Source organism: Lytechinus variegatus, chromosome 5 (genome assembly GCF_018143015.1).
Source record: "Lytechinus variegatus isolate NC3 chromosome 5, Lvar_3.0, whole genome shotgun sequence".
Classification (NCBI taxonomy): domain Eukaryota; kingdom Metazoa; phylum Echinodermata; class Echinoidea; order Temnopleuroida; family Toxopneustidae; genus Lytechinus; species Lytechinus variegatus.
The window spans coordinates 35,757,364-35,764,749 of record NC_054744.1 but is presented as its reverse complement, the minus strand read 5'-3'; positions in this window follow the sequence as shown (position 1 = coordinate 35,764,749).

Below are 7,386 nucleotides of genomic sequence, written 5' to 3'. Positions count from 1 at the left end.
TTAAATGTACTAATTTTATATTCCGATAAATTCGAAATCTAATTATGGATAATTAATGTGAAAATTCATAACCTGTTTAGAACGTTGAAAATAACCTTAACACCCTCCTATTTCATTTAGAATTTCAACAGCTCATGTGCTGGTCGAGGAAGAAATCTGCACATTTTAACCGTCTTTGATACTACTTCAATTTCCCTGAAAATATTTATTCATAAAAACTGATGTCAAACTTGTTTTAATTGTTTTAGAGTATCGTGTATGAATGGATATTAAAAAAATATTGGTATGATTAACAAGCCCACACGTAAGAAGGGCGCGTAATGTTATTCAAAGTTTTTACCACACTGTAAGAAATATTGGGCAAAAAATGCTTTATGAGGGTAATTATGTGTCCAACCAACATTGGACATTTTCATTTATCCAGTGTGATGAAAATTCTGCCCATTCTTAAGTTATTGCAGCTTACTTTTAACCTTACTGGACAATATGCTTCCCACATTGGGTAAAATACTGCCCCAAATTGGTTGGACACATAATTGCCCCCGTGTTGGTTAAACCTTACCCAATGTTTTTTTTTACAGTGTAGCAGAGTATCGAATTATCTCCGGAAGCGAAATTACACATTAAATTAGAACATCAGAGTGACAATGCAGTATGATGCCCTTTCAAATATTGATTTGAGTGAATTTTATTCTGAGTAATATTTGCGTTATTATGTAATTGATTCATTGTCCCCCCCACACACACCCTTTATAGATATACATGTGTATACTTAAAAATAGGTTGGTTTTAGTAATGCTTTATCAAGTAATGCAATTATTATTTTTTAATGTGACCATTTGATTGAATAGAACGTTGCAAACAATAAACAATTCTTCCGGCCAATTACATTATTCATTAATAATCATGTAAATATTTCAAAATATCAACCTTTTAAACATTTACATTTAGTTCTGTTGGCATCCTACAATTTCACTTTATTTTAAGTATTTTTAAACAATGAAAAAAGTCATCACAAGTATAATAGGAAGAAAACATTAAATCAAAGAGATTCAAACATCGGAAATTTATGCCTATCATTTTGATTATTTTATTTACGTTTCAAATTATATTTTCTATTTCATAAAAGAAAACGGTTTAGATAATGAAAACATTCGAATTTTCTGGAACATACCTTAATGTCTATGAGAGTGTTGTATAACATGTCACGTTTTTATTTATAGAGAGAAAGTAATGATTCACACAGCTTTTATACGATGATACACAGTAAAATCGCTGTTTAAGATTTTATACAACGCTGTTTACTATATGAACCTTACAGTATTTGTTTAACCGTTTAAACAATCATATTTAATTTATTGAAGATTAGATATTAAAAATTTATCTTTGTTGCTTAAGATTTAGAGACTTGTTTAAACTGTTTAAACAATTACTGTAAGGTTCATACAGTAAACAGCGTTGTAAAATTATTTTTGTTACTGTGTAAGTTGTTGTACTTTAAGGAAAAAAAGTTAAATTTACAATAAATGATTTAGTTCACTGCAATCTTCTCTTTCTGTAGTGTGATTTATGTTACTTATTTATATCTTATTCAGAGGAAACTATCAGCCTTATGAGTATTGCAAAAAAAAAAAATGATGGGAAGAATGTTTCAAATTGAATTGTTGACGCGAACAGTAACTGGACATTATACATAACTTAAGATGGATCAGAAGAAACCAACACAGATAGCTGTCCCTGTTTAAGTAAACATAAAACTGTATCGTAAGAGAGAGAGAGAGCGAGAGAGAGAGAGAGAGAGAGAGAGAGGGGGGGGGGGATAGAAGGAGAGATGGGGGAGGTGTAGGAAGAACCACCTTCTATAAAATTTACTGAATTGATCTGATCTGAATGTGATACTACGCTACAATTTACATTATTAACCCTTCATCAAAGCCCCCAAACAGGTTATAATGATATCAGAAGCCACATTGCGTTTCATGATTGATTTATCCAAAGTGTAAGTTGTTCGAAAGGAGCGATTAGCGAGTTTTCACATCGCCACGTATAGCGAATTAAAAAAAAACATAGTAAATGCATTGAAAATCCAAAACCAATCACAATAAACAGCTCAAAGGTCTTTGTCGGAAATTGGTGTACCTGGACTGCAGGACGTCCTAAGTTTCGGGGCTGACAAATAATTTAGAATCTGTCGTTTGTCAAGAATCCAGGACGAAACTGCTGTTTTTATTCACCAATATCGACAAATGCTTCTTGGTTGCTCATGGTCATGAAGGGCGCTTGAGAATACAATCATGTTCTATATTCTTGAAACCGTTCTGCGCGGCGGTGCGAAAAGTCGCTATTTGAGCAATTGTCCCGGAAGCCAATGTCCCGGTCAAGGGAAAAGACTGGCACAAAACAATGGAAAGAAATACACGATTAGCCCCCTATAGCGACGATATATCAAAAACTAAATTACGAAAAATGGGTTAGAGCTTACCGATATATAAAACCTTTAAATGAATGTATGTGGTTCATTAAAAATAATATGCAAATATTGAATACAAGTCACCAATATGCTCATTTCAATCGCAGTAAGTTTAATTAAAATTCCACATCAAAGCAGTTTATAAAATTATCTCTAGTTTATGTCAATGAGCTGATTTCTTTTAGAGTAGGCATAACTTTCTGTCTATGAATGCAAGAAAGTAAAGTGCATGTGGGAACATGCAATTTTTTTTAGTTACGATTATTGTGAGGTAACTCACATAAATAAATAAATAATAAAAAAAACAACAATCAAGTACCTGTACTTTTCATGCATGTTTCAATACAGGTCAACAATTCATTCCCATTAATAAAAAAAATCAAGTAGAACCTCATGCTATGTATTACAGCTAATCACATGAGACCTGTGTTTGAATATGAATCTATAATGATCAAATGTTTCCAAAATGAGGTTATAAAGCAATATACGTATATTATAAATTTTACAATCTTTTCAGATGCTAAATGTCATTATGAACAGGAGAAACCTATGTCCCTATTAAATATAGAAATGAATTCTTATTCTTTTAGCATTTCATTCTGCACTTAAATAGTCTTGTCAACAGGAAACATCGTTCTTTTTAGTAAAGGCGAATAAACATGTACATATGGTAATAAAATTACAATGTTATCCACGCCAGTTGAGATACTTATCAGTGGCTCTACCGATATCCGGGCACAATCATTAGTATGGGGTCATAGTTGATATTCGATGGTCGTAACCATTCAAATGTTATCACACTATTGCAAACAAATAATCGTTATTATGATAGTATCGTCACGCAGACTTTTTGTCGGTACCGGTAAACTCTCTCTACGCGATAAAGAATGATGATTATAAAAAAATCAAAGCAGTATTTCGCTTTTAAGCATTAATCTCCTAATATATCTTAAAGATGTCTGACCATTTTGATTTTACAGGGTACAGGTTTTCCGAAAGGGTTCAAAAATTTATCAAAAATATACCATGGATGTAAAAATTATACCTCCATTAAAAAAAAAAAAATCTGAAAAGTTGATGTTTTTACCAATAGCCCTCTATTACATGACAAAAATCCATAAATCAATATGTTGGTTTAATATAAGATGTAATGACACATAATGATATTTAGGCACCATTATTTATGACCCCGAATAAGAGGACAAGGGGATTTGATTTAAATCGAGAGCTTGTCTGTGACCGCTTCCTAGAACCACTTCCTGGTATCAGAATTAGCTTCACCTACAATGTATTCGTCACTCTGTGATTAATTAATATCAAGGATAGACTAATGACTAGACGAATGCAGATATTGTTCTACTTTTTGGTGTACCGAAAATATAATATGAATGGCAACAAAAATAACCCAACCAACGTTTTCTCTCTCTTAAAAACAACAAAAAACAATCCCATTAATAGAGGCCATGGAATAGACCCCGCTATATTTCCATAACTTCATCTATATTCTCTGGCGATTGACAAATGTATTTGTATCAAATGATGACAAATGTAATAATAATGATAATAATAATTAGACTTATATCGCGCCAATTCCACTCAGTAGAGTGCTCAAGGCGCTTTTTAGGATACCATGAAAGAAATTAAGTACAACAAATACAATCAACATCTGATTATGTTTACGAATTCCTACTTTTTATGTTTTCTTTTCGGGATAAAAACCTTTGGATCCAATGTTTGCGATCTCGGATGCAGCTCAGTGCAGGCATACGGTTGTGTATCACTCATATTCAAGCTTCTACTCAACATATTCTCATCAATCATAGCGTATTCTCTTTGCTCGGAAGATCGACGTGGAGGGTGTCCTCGAGGAAGAGGAGGACGCATCATTGCATTGGCTGTCATACTCCGCTTCCGCCCTGGCATCTCTGGCATTGGTCTATTCAGAACGGATGCATCAATCGATAACCCCGGAAGCGCCCAAGCACTCTGCGATTTAGGTAATTCCTTGAGGGATATAGCCTCCGCCATCTGAGCTAGACGGCTGTCTGATCTGCTTCGTAGTAACATCGTTGTTCGACCGGACCTTCCACCCTGCAACATCTTGTCATTCACGTATTCACTGAGTTCACTCTGCTGGCTAATACCGTCTGCTCCACATTGGCAACTCTGAAGATACTCGTGCTCGAGGGCAGTGTCATCATCCGCATACTCATACATGTTTTCATTGATGGCAGGGGCACGCCGAGGCTCCACTGAAACTTTCTTTTTTCGTCGGTGTCTCACCATAATGATAATCATACAAATTCCAAATACGATTAAAAAGGGAGCCAAGACGATCACAACAATGAAATAAATATTTCCAAAGAAGGGCTCCTTGGTGGTAGGCTTGGGGATGACCAAGGTTGTCTTAGCCGAACTTGGTTTGAAGGTACTGCTCACTCTTTCTGTACTTGGTTGTATTGTATCAGATGATGAAGTGGAATTTGTACTTGCCATGCTTGTGGTTATTAAAATGGATGTAGGATTAGTAGAAACGGGTACCGGCGTTGTAGCTGTTCCAATTCTTATCTGAGAAAGCCCATAGTTTTTAGTTGTTGAATTACCTTCAACGTTGCACCTTATGGTTGTAAGATTATCCCCGGTCCGTACATTTATCAGCCTAACCGCTGTCCCATCTCTTGTAATACTTCGCCTTGAACTATTTGTCAAAGTGAAAAATTTGTCTTGGTTAATTCTTTTGCTTGTCCATACACGTTGCTGATAAGTATTCTCAAAATCATTGCGGCTGCGGCAGGAGACTTTAGCAGAGCCACCTAGTGCTGCTTCTTCAATCAAGGGGTCAGTACGAACCTCCGCCCTTGTGATAGAACATGGTGAACGTTCATCTATCGGTCCACAAAGAGGGTGTAGAAACGAGAATTCGCAGAAGAATCCAACCACACTTAAATCTCGTTCACTTGCAAGAAAGGTCTTCCTTGTAATGGATATCATTTCTTTTGTAAGTTCCAACTGTGGTTCGATGCTGTCAAAACCGTGCTTGAACCTGATCTCCTGGACCGGGTACTGGTGTGACCATGAGCACATAAGTTCAACCTCCACCTCCTGCCCACCATCGTTCCCTGTCAGACTTGGTAAGTATGCTGCTTGGCAGGACAGAGGTTCGGGTAATAAGTTATCACCACAGGCCCCAGCAACAGACAGGCCCCCAGAAGGTCTCATGGTAGAAGTTGGCATACAAGAACACCTACATATCCCGATGAGTAGGTTTGCAACAGTGAGTGCATAAACCTTTAGAGTTTGCATCAATTCCATAATGGATTTTACTCAACAGGCATCGACGTTATGAACTTCGCAGTAAAAAATAGCGCTTTGAGAATGACCTACTAGCACATATACCAAACTTCATCACAGAACATCACATCCAACACGAGTGTATATCACAGCAGTAGTTGGTAACCTATGATCTATATCCCAATTAATCTCTGTTAAAAACTTCCTCAGGAAACATGAAGTCATTGTTGATTCAAACTTCCATGAGGTTTAGTGGTAGGTGGTATTGAAATCAGGAACAAACATAGGAAACGTGATTCCTTCATTAGGCGGATATGTGACCAGGGATGACCAGCTTCTCAATGTTACCAGTCGATGGTCTGGATATATTCTTGGATTAGTGGATCATGTATTTCAAATGGAGGATAATTCTGTCCCACCCGGAAATGATCTTAATGTGATTATCACGTATCACACTTTTGTATATTGAAAATACACAAGTCTAACACGGAAAAATCTGGTATGAAGAAAATGCATGATAGTCATTGCTCAAGGACAGTTTAAGTGACGGAAGCTTTGAACCAAATAAACATTATTAATATAGACATATACCCTATGATCTCTCTATTTATAAATTAAAATGGAGTAAATCTGATTTAAATGACCAGTTTATTGTATAAACAACCGAGAAAGTGTTTAGAACGTAATTCATTAACAAGGATGAGATAATATATCATGAAATACGCATACGTCATGAGATATAGAAAAAAATCACTTTCAAATACATCCAACGAATCAATCAAAGGATGGGGAGAAGTTGCGGCGCGTCGATCGATTTTAAGATTTACAGCAGTAAAATTTTGTTTGCATTTGGATATGATGGAAGTGCAGGAACGCAATCGTCGTGATTCAGATTTCAAAGAGCGATTTTAAAACATTTCTTTCCTAGTACTCCTTGTACGTAACCAAGACATGTCATTATGCGCACTTGAATTTCTTACGAGATACATTTTAAATGGTATGGCGATTTTAACGTGTACATGGGTATATTCATTCATTCTTCTTCTAAGTCCAGTGCGCATCGATTGTCAGAAATGCAATACCATCTTTCCGTTTGGTGAGTTTGCTTATAACCTATTCTGTATCTTTGATTGTGATTGATTGTGATATTAAGACAAAAAGAGAGCTTTCGATACATGCGTAATTATACGCGGGGGGGGGGGGGTTACGGGGGTAAACCCCACCTATCAAAAATGTAACTGATACTATTGTCGAAGTAATTTATATTTTTTTTGCATTCCATTCAAATTTAAAATTCTGAGAATGAGATAACCTACGCTCAGTCGCATCGCTCGCACATCTTCTTGATAATTGAAAATTATTTCGACCCCAATCAATTCTACGTTGAGTCTTTCTGAAAAAAAAGTTAAACCCATTGCAGCCAGAGTAAAATGACATTAAATTGTGGAGTTTCACCAACCTATATAACTTGTTTTTGTTACGCAAGGAAGATGGGTGATGACTTGTACAAAGGTAAATATTCATGCTTCAAAGAAAATGGCAATTATGACTGTGTGACATTAATACCACTGACATTTTAAGGAAAGTATTATTTGTCGTTTACTATTCTTTTATTTCATACAACA